Raw genomic sequence first — 14704 nt, forward strand, 5'->3', positions numbered from 1 at the left:
GCAGCCCATCATAGGTTCAATGTGTGAAACCCACCATAAAGTCAATGTGTGAAGCCCATCATAGGTTCAATGTCTGAAGCCCATCATAAAGTCAATGTGTGAAGCCCATCATAAAGTCAATGTGTGAAGCCCATCATAGGTTCAATGTGTGAAGCCCAGCATAGGTTCAATGTCTGAAGCCAATCATAGGTACAATGTGTGAAGCCCATCATAAAGTCAATGTCTGAAGCCCATCATAGGTTCAATGTGTGAAGCCCATCATAGGTTCAATGTCTGAAGCCCATCATAGGTACAATGTGTGAAGCCCATCATAGGTACAATGTGTGAAGCCCATCATAAAGTCAATGTGTGAAGCCCATCATAGGTACAATGTGTGAAGCCCATCATAGGTTCAATGTGTGAAGCCCATCATAGGTTCAATGTCTGAAGCCCATCATAGCTTCAATGTGTGAAGCCCATCATAGGTTCAATGTGTGAAGCCCATCATATGTACAATGTCTGAAGCCCATCATAGCTTCAATGTGTGAAGCCCATCATAGGTACAATGTGTGAAGCCCATCATAGGTACAATGTGTGAAGCCCATCATAAAGTCAATGTGTGAAGCCCATCATAGGTACAATGTGTGAAGCCCATCATAAAGCCCATGTGTGAAGCCCATCATAGGTACAATGTGTGAAGCCCATCATAGGTTCAATGTGTGAAGCCCATCATAGGTTCAATGTCTGAAGCCCATCATAGGTACAATGTGTGAAGCCCATCATAGGTTCAATGTGTGAAGTGCATCATAGGTACAATGTGTGAAGCCCATCATAGGTTCAATGTGTGAAGCCCATCATAGGTTCAATGTGTGAAGCCCATCATAAGTTCAATGTGTGAAGCCCATCATAGGTTCAATGTCTGAAGCCCATCATAAAGTCAATGTGTGAAGCCCATCATAGGTTTAATGTGTGAAGCCCATCATAGGTTCATTGTGTGAAGCCCATCATAGGTTCAATGTGTGAAGCCCATCATAGGTACAATGTGTGAAGCCCATCATAGGTACAATGTGTAAAGTCCATCATAGGTACAATGTGTGAAGCCCATCATAGGTACAATGTGTGAAGCCCATCATAGGTTCAATGTGTGAAGCCCATTTCTGGTGTCCCCCGCCATGATATTGCTGGAATAATGCTAAAAGCATGTAAAACCATACTCACTCACTGTCTGTCTGCCATCTCTCTGTCTGTCGTCTGCATGAATTCCAATAGCAAATGATAATAAAGGCTGTCAGAAAAATTGTTCTCAAGTTGTGTCTCAATGGAAAAAATGCACAAATAAGAGTGAGTGAGTATTGTTTAACGCCACACTCAGCAATATTCCAGCTGTATGACTACCGGTATGTAATGGAGGTCTAAATAACCGAGTCTGGACCAGACAATGCAGTGATTGACATCATGAGCAATGATGCATCAACCAAGTCAGCAAGCCTGACCACCACCACCACCCGATCAAGCATAGTCGATTTTTACAGCAAGCATGGGTTGCTGAAGACCTATTCTAACCTGTATCTTCATGAGTGAGTGAGTGAGTGGGTTGGTGGGTGAGTGAGTGAGTTCTTAGATGCTTACCACTTCTGTGAAACCCAGGAGCATGAATATGTTGAAGACCCAACCATGATTATAAATAATCAGTGTGAATCTGGGATTTGAACCCACCATCATTGGACAACAAAAAGTAATGAATACCTCCTGAAGAATTTATGTAAATTTAACCTGTGTACATTTGACATGATTACCATTGTCATCACTTTCTACAAACGTTAGACCCATGAAGATCCGGATCAGAATAGGTCTTCAGCAACCCATGCTTGCCGTAAAAGGCGACCATGTTTGTCGTAAAAGGGGACTAACGACTAACGGGATCGGGTGGTCAGACTTGGTTGATGCATGTCATCGTATCCCAATTACGTGGATCGATGCTCATAATATCATTCACTTGATTGCCTGGTCCAGACACGATTATTTACAGACAGCCGTCATATAGCTGGAACATTGCTGAGAGCGGCGTTAAACAACAAACAAATCTATAATTGGACTGGGTCACGTACTCCTTAAGGGGAACAGTATCCTGCTTTTAGTCAGCTGCATTGTAGGCAAACTGCACTGTAGACAATAGGGCAGAGACAAGTCCAAATTTACTACCCGGGTACCCAACCCCCTATTACCCTACCCTACCCGGTACCCGCTGTAGATCTCAAGAGATGGGTACGAAATGTCCGATTGGGCATAGTTTAACCGTAGTCTTGTCAAAATGTATTTAGACACAGGTATAAAATGATCTGGTCATGCATACACGGAAGCTGACTGAAGCTTTATCTTTATTCAAACAAAGAGAACTCAGAAGGAATGTGTGCATAGTCAGAAACAAATGCAAACATTAGTGACTTGTAGTGTAACCATAGAGTTCCAGATATTTTTGTCATTAAACAATGTATCATGTGACTAACCACGGGTGTGAGTATTCCTGTGAGTACCCAGGGTCCTTTTCAGTACCCGAGTTACCCTTCCAATCCCAAGTATAGACAATAAGAAGCGGAACCCTGGTCAGACTTGTTGAATGTATTTTAAGTCTACCTTAGTGAGTGAGTATGATTTTACGCCGCTTTTAGCAATATTCCAGCAATATCACGGCGGGGGATACCAGAAATGGGTTTCACACATTGAACCCATGTCGGGAATCGAACCCGGGTCTTCGGCGTGACGAGCTAACGCTTTAACCACTAGGCTACCCGACCGCCCTAAGTCTACCTTAAAGAAGGGAAAAAATATATAATGTTGTTTAAGACATGAAACTCTTCATGTCTGACAACTTCTTCAGAGTCTTATCACAACATGTCTGTGCTGGTTCTCGCCTCTTCACCAGGTGTTTTATGTTATCCATAAAACGATAAAACTCAACTTCTAAATGTCTTTTATGAAAATATTTGATTGAAAATATGCTTTTTAAATAGCTTGAAGATGGGATGAGGGGTAGCTGGAAAGGTCTGAGTCAAACTATGATGGACAGCATACAGGTTTAACGGCTTTTAACAATAAACTATTACACTTGTATCACAATTTAATGTTAGAGGAAAGCCCAAAGTGATGCAGGCCTTTACCTGAGACGGCCTAAGACGACGGGTGAAACACACAAGCGTGTGGTGCTGACAAACCTAGTAACATAATCGGGACGAACCGGGATTCGAACACACAATCATAAGTTTCTGGCGTGCCCAAGGGACGCAACTCTGCACATCCGTGCCCCCTTGTCGATTTGAAGTAGAACATACTGATAAACGCCATTAGATCAATCGATATCCTTCCTCGCATATATGAGAAAATCAAGTATTTTGCAAATAGTTATAAAGTGGAGATAATAAAACAATATGTTTATATCCGTGTGTGTATCAAGATTCTACCATTAAATACTCGATTGTGAGACGTCAAATTACAGGTTTCAAATCACAATAATCACCTCAAAATATAAAATACTGAGATTCACGTCGGGATCGCCGGTGGAACAGATATCAATTTTAATATTTACAATTGTAGAGAACAAACTGCAGTCACGTTGCAGTTTTCATAGTTGCAATATATTCGGTGTTAATGTTGTTCAGAAAGAATGGGGATAAACTGTGTTTTCAATGCAGAGCAATATAACTTGATGATTTACCACTCTAAATTAAACACCGGAAGCCTGACGCCGCGTCCTCGGTCCCAAATTCGACTTAGCGCCGTAAAATCTACAGCTAACATCTGTACAGGGAAAACACGAGTATGCGCATCTCATTTCTACCATGACAAACTAAAACACGAATTTAATACCCAGAGCGTTGATAGTAATGTGTCAATTTCCCAAATTTATAAGCCTCCTTTGAAAACACGAGTATGCGCATCTCATTTCTACCATGACAAACTAAAACACGAATTTAATACCCAGAGCGTTGATAGTAATGTGTCAATTTCCCAAATTTATAAGCCTTCTTTGAGAACACGTGTATGTGCATCTCATTTCTACCATGACAAACTAAAACACGAATTTAATACCCAGAGCGTTGATAGTAATGTGTCAATTTCCCAAATTTATAAGCCTCCAGTGAAAACACGAGTATGCGCATCTCATTTCTACCATGACAAACTAAAACACGAATTTAATACCCAGAGCGTTGAAAGTAATGTGTCAATTTCCCAAATTTATAAGCCTCCAGTGAAAACACGAGTATGTGCATCTCATTTCTACCATGACAAACTAAAACACGAATTTAATACCCAGAGCGTTGATAGTAATGTGTCAATTTCCCAAATTTATAAGCCTCCAGTGAAAACACGAGTATGCGCATCTCATTTCTACCATGACAAACTAAAACACGAATTTAATACCCAGAGCGTTGAAAGTAATGTGTCAATTTCCCAAATTTATAAGCCTCCAGTGAAAACACGAGTATGCGCATCTCATTTCTACCATGACAAACTAAAACACGAATTTAATACCCAGAGCGTTGATAGTAATGTGTCAATTTCCCAAATTTATAAGCCTCCAGTGAAAACACGAGTATGCGCATCTCATTTCTACCATGACAAACTAAAATACGAATTTAATACCCAGAGCGTTGATAGTAATGTGTCAATTTCCCAAATTTATAAGCCTCCTTTGAAAACACGAGTATGTGCATCTCATTTCTACCATGACAAACTAAAACACGAATTTAATACCCAGAGCGTTGATAGTAATGTGTCAATTTCCCAAATTTATAAGCCTTCTTTGAGAACACGTGTATGTGCATCTCATTTCTACCATGACAAACTAAAACACGAATTTAATACCCAGAGCGTTGAAAGTAATGTGTCAATTTCCCAAATTTATAAGCCTCCTTTGAAAACACGAGTATGCGCATCTCATTTCTACCATGACAAACTAAAACACGAATTTAATACCCAGAGCGTTGATAGTAATGTGTCAATTTCCCAAATTTATAAGCCTCCAGTGAAAACACGAGTATGCGCATCTCATTTCTACCATGACAAACTAAAATACGAATTTAATACCCAGAGCGTTGATAGTAATGTGTCAATTTCCCAAATTTATAAGCCTCCTTTGAAAACACGAGTATGTGCATCTCATTTCTACCATGACAAACTAAAACACGAATTTAATACCCAGAGCGTTGATAGTAATGTGTCAATTTCCCAAATTTATAAGCCTTCTTTGAGAACACGTGTATGTGCATTTCTACCATGACAAACTAAAACACGAATTTAATACCCAGAGCGTTGATAGTAATGTGTCAATTTCCCAAATTTATAAGCCTCCAGTGAAAACACGAGTATGTGCATCTCATTTCTACCATGACAAACTAAAACACGAATTTAATACCCAGAGCGTTGATAGTAATGTGTCAATTTCCCAAATTTATAAGCCTCCAGTGAAAACACGAGTATGCGCATCTCATTTCTACCATGACAAACTAAAATACGAATTTAATACCCAGAGCGTTGATAGTAATGTGTCAATTTCCCAAATTTATAAGCCTCCTTTGAAAACACGAGTATGTGCATCTCATTTCTACCATGACAAACTAAAACACGAATTTAATACCCAGAGCGTTGAAAGTAATGTGTCAATTTCCCAAATTTATAAGCCTTCTTTGAGAACACGTGTATGTGCATTTCTACCATGACAAACTAAAACACGAATTTAATACCCAGACGTTGATAGTAATGTATCAATTTCCCAAATTTATAAGCCTCCAGTGAAAACACGAGTATGTGCATCTCATTTCTACCATGACAAACTAAAACACGAATTTAATACCCAGAGCGTTGATAGTAATGTGTCAATTTCCCAAATTTATAAGCCTCCAGTGAAAACACGAGTATGTGCATCTCATTTCTACCATGACAAACTAAAACACGAATTTAATACCCAGAGCGTTGATAGTAATGTGTCAATTTCCCAAATTTATAAGCCTCCTTTAATATTTTCATTTATGTTAAATTCCTGGAGGATGACAAATAAGATTTTACTTGTATTTCAGCTGTGCTCTTTTTTTAAACAAAAGAAAACAACATTTTGCCGTTGGCCTCTAGAATTGAAAGTGGGGAATTGGATGTTTGATTCATTGTATATCAATAGAATCTTAGTCTTTAAATATCAACAATATGCCATGTGTACTGATACGCATTGTGTATTGCCGCCAGAGGGTTGGAAAAAAACCCTTTTACGCCTGCGATAGTGTTCATGTTTGTATTTTACAGGCGCTTCACTACCTCTGTAGACACGACATTACAATGTACGACATCACCGAATCTTTTACGTAGACTTCTAACGACATTGCCTACTGACTGTGCCTGGGTTTTCTTATCACGGACTCATTCATCTAAGTGGGATACATCATCTAACGTGTTTACTTTTCTTTCCAGAAGTTTCAGTGGAAAGTGGTGATGTTTCATTCCGTCTGACCGAATGAAATATACTTAAATACCTTTTTCAGATCAATTATTAAATTGGTGATGACGGGTAAATGACATGAATTTCCGTGGGGTGTTCGAAATTGCCGTCCACCAGGTGAGGTGAGGTGAGGAGTTTAACGTCGCGTTCAAGAGGATTGCACTTACATTAGGGCTGGTACGAGTCCAAATTTACTACCCGGGTACCCACCCCCCTATTACCCGACCCTACCCAGGTACCCGCTAAAGGTCTCAAGAGATAGGAACAACATGTCCGATTTGGGAAACGTTTGACCGTACTCCTGTTAAAATGTATTTAGATACATGTCTAAAATGATCTGGTCATGCATACACTGAAGTTGACTGAAGTTTTATCTTTATGCAAACATCAGAAGTCAGAGGGAATGTGTGCAGAGTCGGAAAGGAATGTGAACATTTGTCACTTATAGTGTAACCATAGAGTTCTAGATACTTTTTGCCATTAAACAATACAATAACGTGATTAACCACGGGTCCGGGTAGTCCTGTGGGTACCCGGGTCCTACTCAGTACCCAACCGACCCGAGTACCCGAGTTACCCGTCCCAGCCCTAGCTTATATAGTGACGTACAAGTGCGTGTGCGTATGCGCATGCGTGTGCGTGGCTGCTTGTACTTATCCGGACTAATGCTGGTTTTATAGTGCTACCCCACTGGGTACCATGTTTGTAGAAAGGGCCGACTCATATTGATTGATCAGAGATTGATATGGACAATAAACTTTGTTTGTTGACGCGCTGGATTGTCGCGCGAGCGCGCGCGCACGCACGCACGCACGCACGCACGCACGCACGCACGCACGCACGCACGCACACACGCACACACACACACACACACACACACACACACACACACACACACCCTAAGTGTTCTATATTGCAAGCCGTAACAATAGCAACTAATAATGTTAACACGACGTTCAGTTCCGATTACATCTACATGTACCCTAGCTCTATTGAATACACAGTACATGGATCTCCTTATTCGATACCAGAGAGCACTTACAATTCAGGATTCTAAAATGTCATGATGGAATACCATGACAAAGCATATTGTACGAATCGATTATGTGTTATCTCATAGATTTAGATTTTTTAAACTTCACAGACGTATGCTCTACATTATAAACTGACCACTATGGAACCCTAGAAGAGACATTGTCGCCCTTACAAAAACAAGTTAAAAGTGTCAAAATTATGGAATACCGAAAGGGACATTCTCGCGATCTCGCATTTCAAAATTAACCAAACTGCGACAACGCGACATTTTGACGCATTGTGGCGCTTTGGTTATTTTTGTTGTTTTTGCGACAATGTCCCTTCTGCGATTCCATAGAAAATCACCCCTTGTCCGAATCTAGATAGTGTAAATGAATCAGATCCATTAATAAAGGCGACCTGAATCTCATGTATATATTATGATTTTGGTTAATAGTTAGAACAAAACATTTTGCTGATAAAACTGCAAAAAGGGGTGATGCGTTTTTGCAGTTCCAGTCAAATTAAATATTCCGAAACAAATATATCCCAATTCATCAAATTCAGCTATCAGTCATATTTCAATGGTTTCCATGCGTTACAATAGGACAATCGCATGGCGGTCAGTCGCGGTCAAAGCACGTCATTCATTGTACGCAGAGGCTCTATATTTTTTCCCACACATATTAAATGGTCAGTGAGTGACCTCTAAAAGACCTATCTCCCGTCTTTACAAAAAACATCGCGGACAGGTTATTTACACGTGTAATAAAAGACAGTCGCTCGGATCATTGTGGAAGGACGGTTTGTGGATTCAATGAGGAATGATTTAGACAGAGGTTTTAAGAAGCTGACCCGGGTCGTTGAACTTGTCTAAGACAAAGCTTGTGGTGCTAGTTTGAGGCTTGGAGTACGTCGGGTTGGACATGATGAGTCGTGTTAGATGGGGAAGATCGAATCAATGCCCACTGAACAACACTTGCAACATTTTAATGTATCCAAAAATCAGGATATTGGTTAAATGCTAAGATAACACAGTGACGGTTAAATAAGTAGAAGCATGTCTACAGCAACTACAGACGGGTACACCATCTGATCAGGTATACAGGCTATAAACATACATACATATCGGCTCGTTCCAGGCAGATGGTATAAGACATACCGATCGGATGTTGGCTAAACATATTCCAAACACAGAGATCGGCTGGTGACTAGACAGATGGTAGACCCACAAATCGGCTGGTGGATAGATAGATGGGTAGACCAACACATCGGCTGATGGCTAGATAGATGGTAGACCCACAGTTCGGCTTGTGGCTAGATAGATGGTAGACCCACATATCGACTGGTGGATAGATAGACGCTGGTTGATAGATAGATTGGTAGACAGATTGGCCGATGGGTAGATAGATGGTAGACCAACATATCGACTGGTGGCTAGATAGATGCCAGACATACAGATCGGCTGGTGGCTAGATAGATGGTCAGACAGATTGGCCGGTGGGTAGACAGATGGGTAGACCAACATATCGACTGGTGGCTAGATAGATGCCAGACATACAGATCGGCTGGTGGCTAGATAGATTTCAAACAGAGATCGGCTGGTGGATAGACAGATGGTAGACAGATCGGATGGTGGCTAGATAAATAGGTAGACCCACAGATCGGCTGGTGGCTAGAGATGGTTGACAGATCGGCTGGTGGCTAGATAGATTGGAGACCCACAAATCAGATGGTGCCTAGATAGATGGTAGACCCACAGATCGGCTTGTGCCTAGATATATGGAAGACCCACAGATCGGCTGGTGGCTAGATAAATGTGTAGACCCACATATCGGCTGGTGGCTAGATAGATGGTAGACAGATTGGCCGGTGGCTAGATACATGGTAGACCACAGATCGGCTTGTAGCTAGACAGATAGTAGACCCACAGTTCGGCTGGTGGGTAGATAGATGGGTAGACCCACATATCGGATGGTGGCTAGATAGATGGTAGAAAGGTTGGTCGGTGGCTAGATAGATGGTAGACCCACAGATCGACTGGTGGTTAGATAGATGGGTGAACATACACATCGGCTGGTGGCTAGATAGATGGTAGACACAGATCGGCTGGTGGCTAGAGAGATGGTAGACCACAGATCGGCTGGTGGCTAGATAGATGGTAGACACAGATCGGTTGATGGCTAGATAGATGGTAGAGACAGATCGGCTGGTGGCTAGATAGATGGTAGACCACAGATGGGCTGGTGGCTAGATAGATGGTAGACCACAGATGGGCTGCTGGCTAGAAAGCGTTATAATTTCCCACAGCTCGTTGAACCCACTATCATCACTCGAATACGTTGTCAGTTGTGTCGTCATGACAAAACATGACTGTCTTGAGCAAACTTACGTTGGGCATTCAATAAGTTTTGCAACTTCAATATAAGACCAAGTCTCAGAATATCTTTTGAACTTTTATTTTTTAATATACTCTCACACACACAGGCAGCCGGTACAGGCACACACACACAGCCGGTACACACAGACACAGACAGCCGGGTACAGGCACACACAGAAAGCCGGTACACATAGACACAGACAGCCGGTACAGGCAGACACAGACAGCCGGTACACACAGACACAGACAGCCGGTACACACAGACACAGACAGCCGGTACAGGCAGACACAGACAGCCGGTACACACAGACACAGACAGCCGGTACACACAGACACAGACAGCCGGTACACACAGACACAGACAGCCGGTACAGACAGGCCAACAGACAGCCGGTACAGGCACACACAGACAGCCGGTACACACAGACACAGACAGCCGGGTACAGGCACACACAGAAAGCCGGTACAGACAGCCGGTATAGGCAGACACACAGACAGCCGGTACACACAGACACAGACAGCCGGTACAGACAGACACACAGACAGCCGGTACAGACAGACACAGACAGCCGGTACAGGCACACACAGACAGCCGGTACAGACACACAGACAGCCGGTACACACAGACACAGACAGCCGGTACACACAGACACAGACAGCCGGTACACACAGACACAGACAGCCGGTACACACAGACAGACAGCCGGTACACACAGACACAGACACAGACAGCCGGTACACACAGACACAGACAGCCGGTACACACAGACACAGACAGCCGGTACAGACAGGCCAACAGACAGCCGGTACAGGCACACACAGACAGCCGGTACACACAGACACAGACAGCCGGGTACAGGCACACACAGAAAGCCGGTACAGACAGCCGGTATAGGCAGACACACAGACAGCCGGTACAGGCAGACACAGACAGCCGGTACAGACAGACACACAGACAGCCGGTACAGACAGACACACAGACAACCGGTACAGGCAGACACAGACAGCTGGTACAGACAGACACAGACAGCCGGTACAGACAGACACAGACAGCCGGTACAGGCAGACACAGACAGCCGGTACAGACAGACACACAGACAGCCGGTACAGGCAGACACAGACAGCCGGTACAGACAGACACACAGACAACCGGTACAGGGATACACACAAACAGCCGGTACAGACAGACACACAGACAGCCGGTACAGACAGACACACAGACAACCGGTACAGGGATACACACAAACAGCCGGTACAGACAGACACACAGACAGCCGGTACAGGGATACACACAAACAGCCGGTACAGACAGACACAGATAGCCGGTACAGACAGCTGGTACAGACAGGCAGTCGGTACAGACAGACACACAGACAGCCGGTACAGGCAGACTCAGGCAGACGGTACACACAGACAGCCGGTGCAGACGGACAGCCGGTACAGGCAGACACATTGATAGCCGGTACAGACAGACACAGACAGACGGTATAGGCAGACACACAGACAGCCTGTTACAGGCACACACAGACAGCCGTTACACACAGACACAGAAAGCCGGTACACACAGACAGACAGCCTGCACAGACAGGCAGCCGGTACAGACACACACACGGACAGGCAGCCGGTACAGACACAGAGACAGCCGGTACCCCGCTGACAGTCAGGCGGCACAGGCACACCCAGACAGCCGATACTGGCATACACAGAAAGCCGGTACACAGACAGACAGCCTGCACAGACAAGCAGTCGGTACAGAAAGACAGACAGCCGGTACAGGCACACACAGACACCCGGTACCGGCATTCACAGAAAGCCGGTACACACAGACAGGCAGACGGTACAGACACACAGACAGTCAGTACAGATAGACAGCCGGTACACACAGACAGACAGGCGGTACAGGCACAGCCAGACAGCCGATACTGGCATACACAGAAAGCCGGTACACACAGCCAGACAGCCTGCACAGACAGGCAGACGGTACAGACACACAGACAGCCGGTACAGGCACACACAGACACCCGGTACCGGCATACCCAGAAAGCCGGTACACACAGACAGGCAGACGGTACAGACACACAGACAGTCAGTACAGATAGACAGCCGGTACACACAGACAGACAGGCGGTACAGGCAGGAAGCCGGTACAGACAGACACACAGACAGACACATAGACAGTCGGTACAGATACACAGACAGTCGGTACTGACACACAGACAGCTAGAACAGACAGACACACAGACAGCCTGAACAGACAGACACACAGGCAGCCGGTACAGACAGACACATGGAGAGCCCGTACAGACGTACGATATCGTTCTACCGTGAAGGTCTGGGGTGGGTCAGCTACACAAATCCAGACCCTTTGTCCGGGTATGTTGACTACTGGGCAGCACGACATATCCTTGACATGACCCTTCGAGATCTCGTGTCACGTGACCGTGTTTTCTTCACCTACATGCTCAAAGTAACGAAAATGTAAATATACTGTTTATTACTTGTGTCTGGGTGTGACCTTGGGCAGAAGATGGGTCATCTGAAGCATTCCTCGGCAGGTGCTCTATTATACTGTTCTAGGTGTTGTCCCTTGCTCGGGAATATGATTACATTTAAACTCAAAAGCGCGTAAGACAATGCGATTCAAAGTCTTTTTATGGCTAGGTACCGCTTTTTCATAACAGCATATTTGTTTGTTTTTTCTTCTTTTAATTCTAGGCTAACTTGCCAACAGTTGCCAGCAGGTAAAGTGATGGTGTAAATCCTGCTTGGGATCCACTGTATCGTATATCCGAATAAGGTGACCTGCTTTTGGTTGCTGGCGATTAATAGCCTGAGTTTTATATTGTTGTTTAATAGACCGTTCTTAATATTCTTTTCAAACTGTCTTTAGATACAAGCCTGGGATGTTACTGCCTGTTTTACTGTCCATTGATGACAGGATTTTGGAAAATAAACATGCATTACTTTGTCTAGTCACAATGTGGCTGAAACATATAAATTATAGCTCCCCCATCCAACGGCGGAGGCAAGTAAGATCATAAGATCAATAGTCATAATAATGGTGATTAATCATTATGATTTTACTTGTTGACCAATCCTCTAACAGGAAAATACTTGTCAAGACAGACAAAGGTAACGTGATAACATTTTAATGCGAATTTCGATGATGAAGAAACCCCCTATATATGACGGTTAGGGTAGAATAGGTCTTCAGCAACCCATGTTTGCCGCAAAGGCCGACTATGCTTGTCGTAAGAGGCGACTTATGGTATCTGGTGGTCAGGCTCGCTGACTTGGTTGATGCATGTCATCGTAGATCGATGCTCATGATGTCAATCACTTGATTCTCTGGTCCAGACTCAATTATTTACAGACTGCCGTCATATAGCTGAAATAGTGTTGAGTGCGGCGTTTAACAACAAACAAACAAACAAACTATAACAGGCAAACAAAGAAACAATCACCTACAGCTATGTTTCCGCTTTCAAACCGTTTCATACATCTCTCGAGATACACGGCTTGCTGTGATTTGTGGGCAAGTAACTGACTGAGATATAATCATCATAACATCACAACTTGTGTGAGACTACGCAGACTTTGTACTTGACATTTTGAGTTCGTTTACCTTATACTGTTCTAAATCTAAAACACTTTGGATACCATATGAACAGTTCCCAAAACCTGTGCAATGAACACAGGGAAATTCAAGGCACAACTCGAATTCGAAAATGTGAAGTTATTTAATTATAATTTACAAAATGTAAAACTCTTCAGAGAGGCTATGAAGCGGCAACCAGGCTTCATGGTGACTTGTTTAAAGAACACCGGAACGTTGATGACATAATATGAATTCGACATTTTGAATTTGTTAGAATTATAATTTACAAAAATAAAACCCTTAAATTTACATAGAAATGCCTGTCCTGTCGATAAGTACCTATATCAATTAACCAGTTTCGGATACAAAACATGTAATGAAATCCCTTCAGATGAATGAATCAATAAGCATTTTATTACTCTCATTGTAATATCGGGGATAATTGATTGTTCCGACTGGAATATCGGGGATATGCGATTGCTCTGACTGCAATATTTGGGATAAGTGATTACTCTGACTGGAATATTGGGGATCAGTGATTACTCTGACTGGAATATCGGGGATAAGTGATTACTCTGACTGGAATATCGGGGATAAGTGATTACTCTGACTGCAATATCGGGGATAAGTGATTACTCTGACTGTAATAGTGGGGATAATTGATTACTCTGACTGGAATATCGGGGATAAGTGATTACTCTGACTGTAATAGTGGGATAAGTGATTACTGTGACTGTAATAGTGGGGATAAGTGATTACTGTGACTGTAATAGTGGGGATAAGTGATTACTGTGACAGTAATAGTGGGGATAAGTGATTACTGTGACTGTAATAGTGGGGATAAGTGATTACTGTGACTGTAATAGTGGGGATAAGTGATTACTGTGACTGTTATAGTGGGGATAAGTGACTACTGTGACTGTTATAGTGGGGATAAGTGATTTCTGTGACTGTAATATCGGGGATAAGTGATTACTCTGACTGTAATAGTGGGATAAGTGATTACTCTGACTGTAATAGTGGGGATAAGTGATTACTGTGACTGTAATATCGGGGATAAGTGATTACTGTGACTGTAATAGTGGGGATAAGTGATTACTCTGACTGTAATAGTGGGGATAAGTGATTACTCTGTAATATCGGGGATAAGTGATTACTGTGACTGTAATAGTGGGGATAAGTGATTACTCTGACTGAAATATCGGGGATAAGTGATTACTCTGACTGTAATATCGGGGATAAGTGA

The sequence above is a fragment of the Haliotis rufescens genome, unplaced genomic scaffold, assembly GCF_023055435.1.
Source record: "Haliotis rufescens isolate VD_foot unplaced genomic scaffold, xgHalRufe1.0.p SCAF_15, whole genome shotgun sequence".
NCBI lineage: Eukaryota > Metazoa > Mollusca > Gastropoda > Lepetellida > Haliotidae > Haliotis > Haliotis rufescens.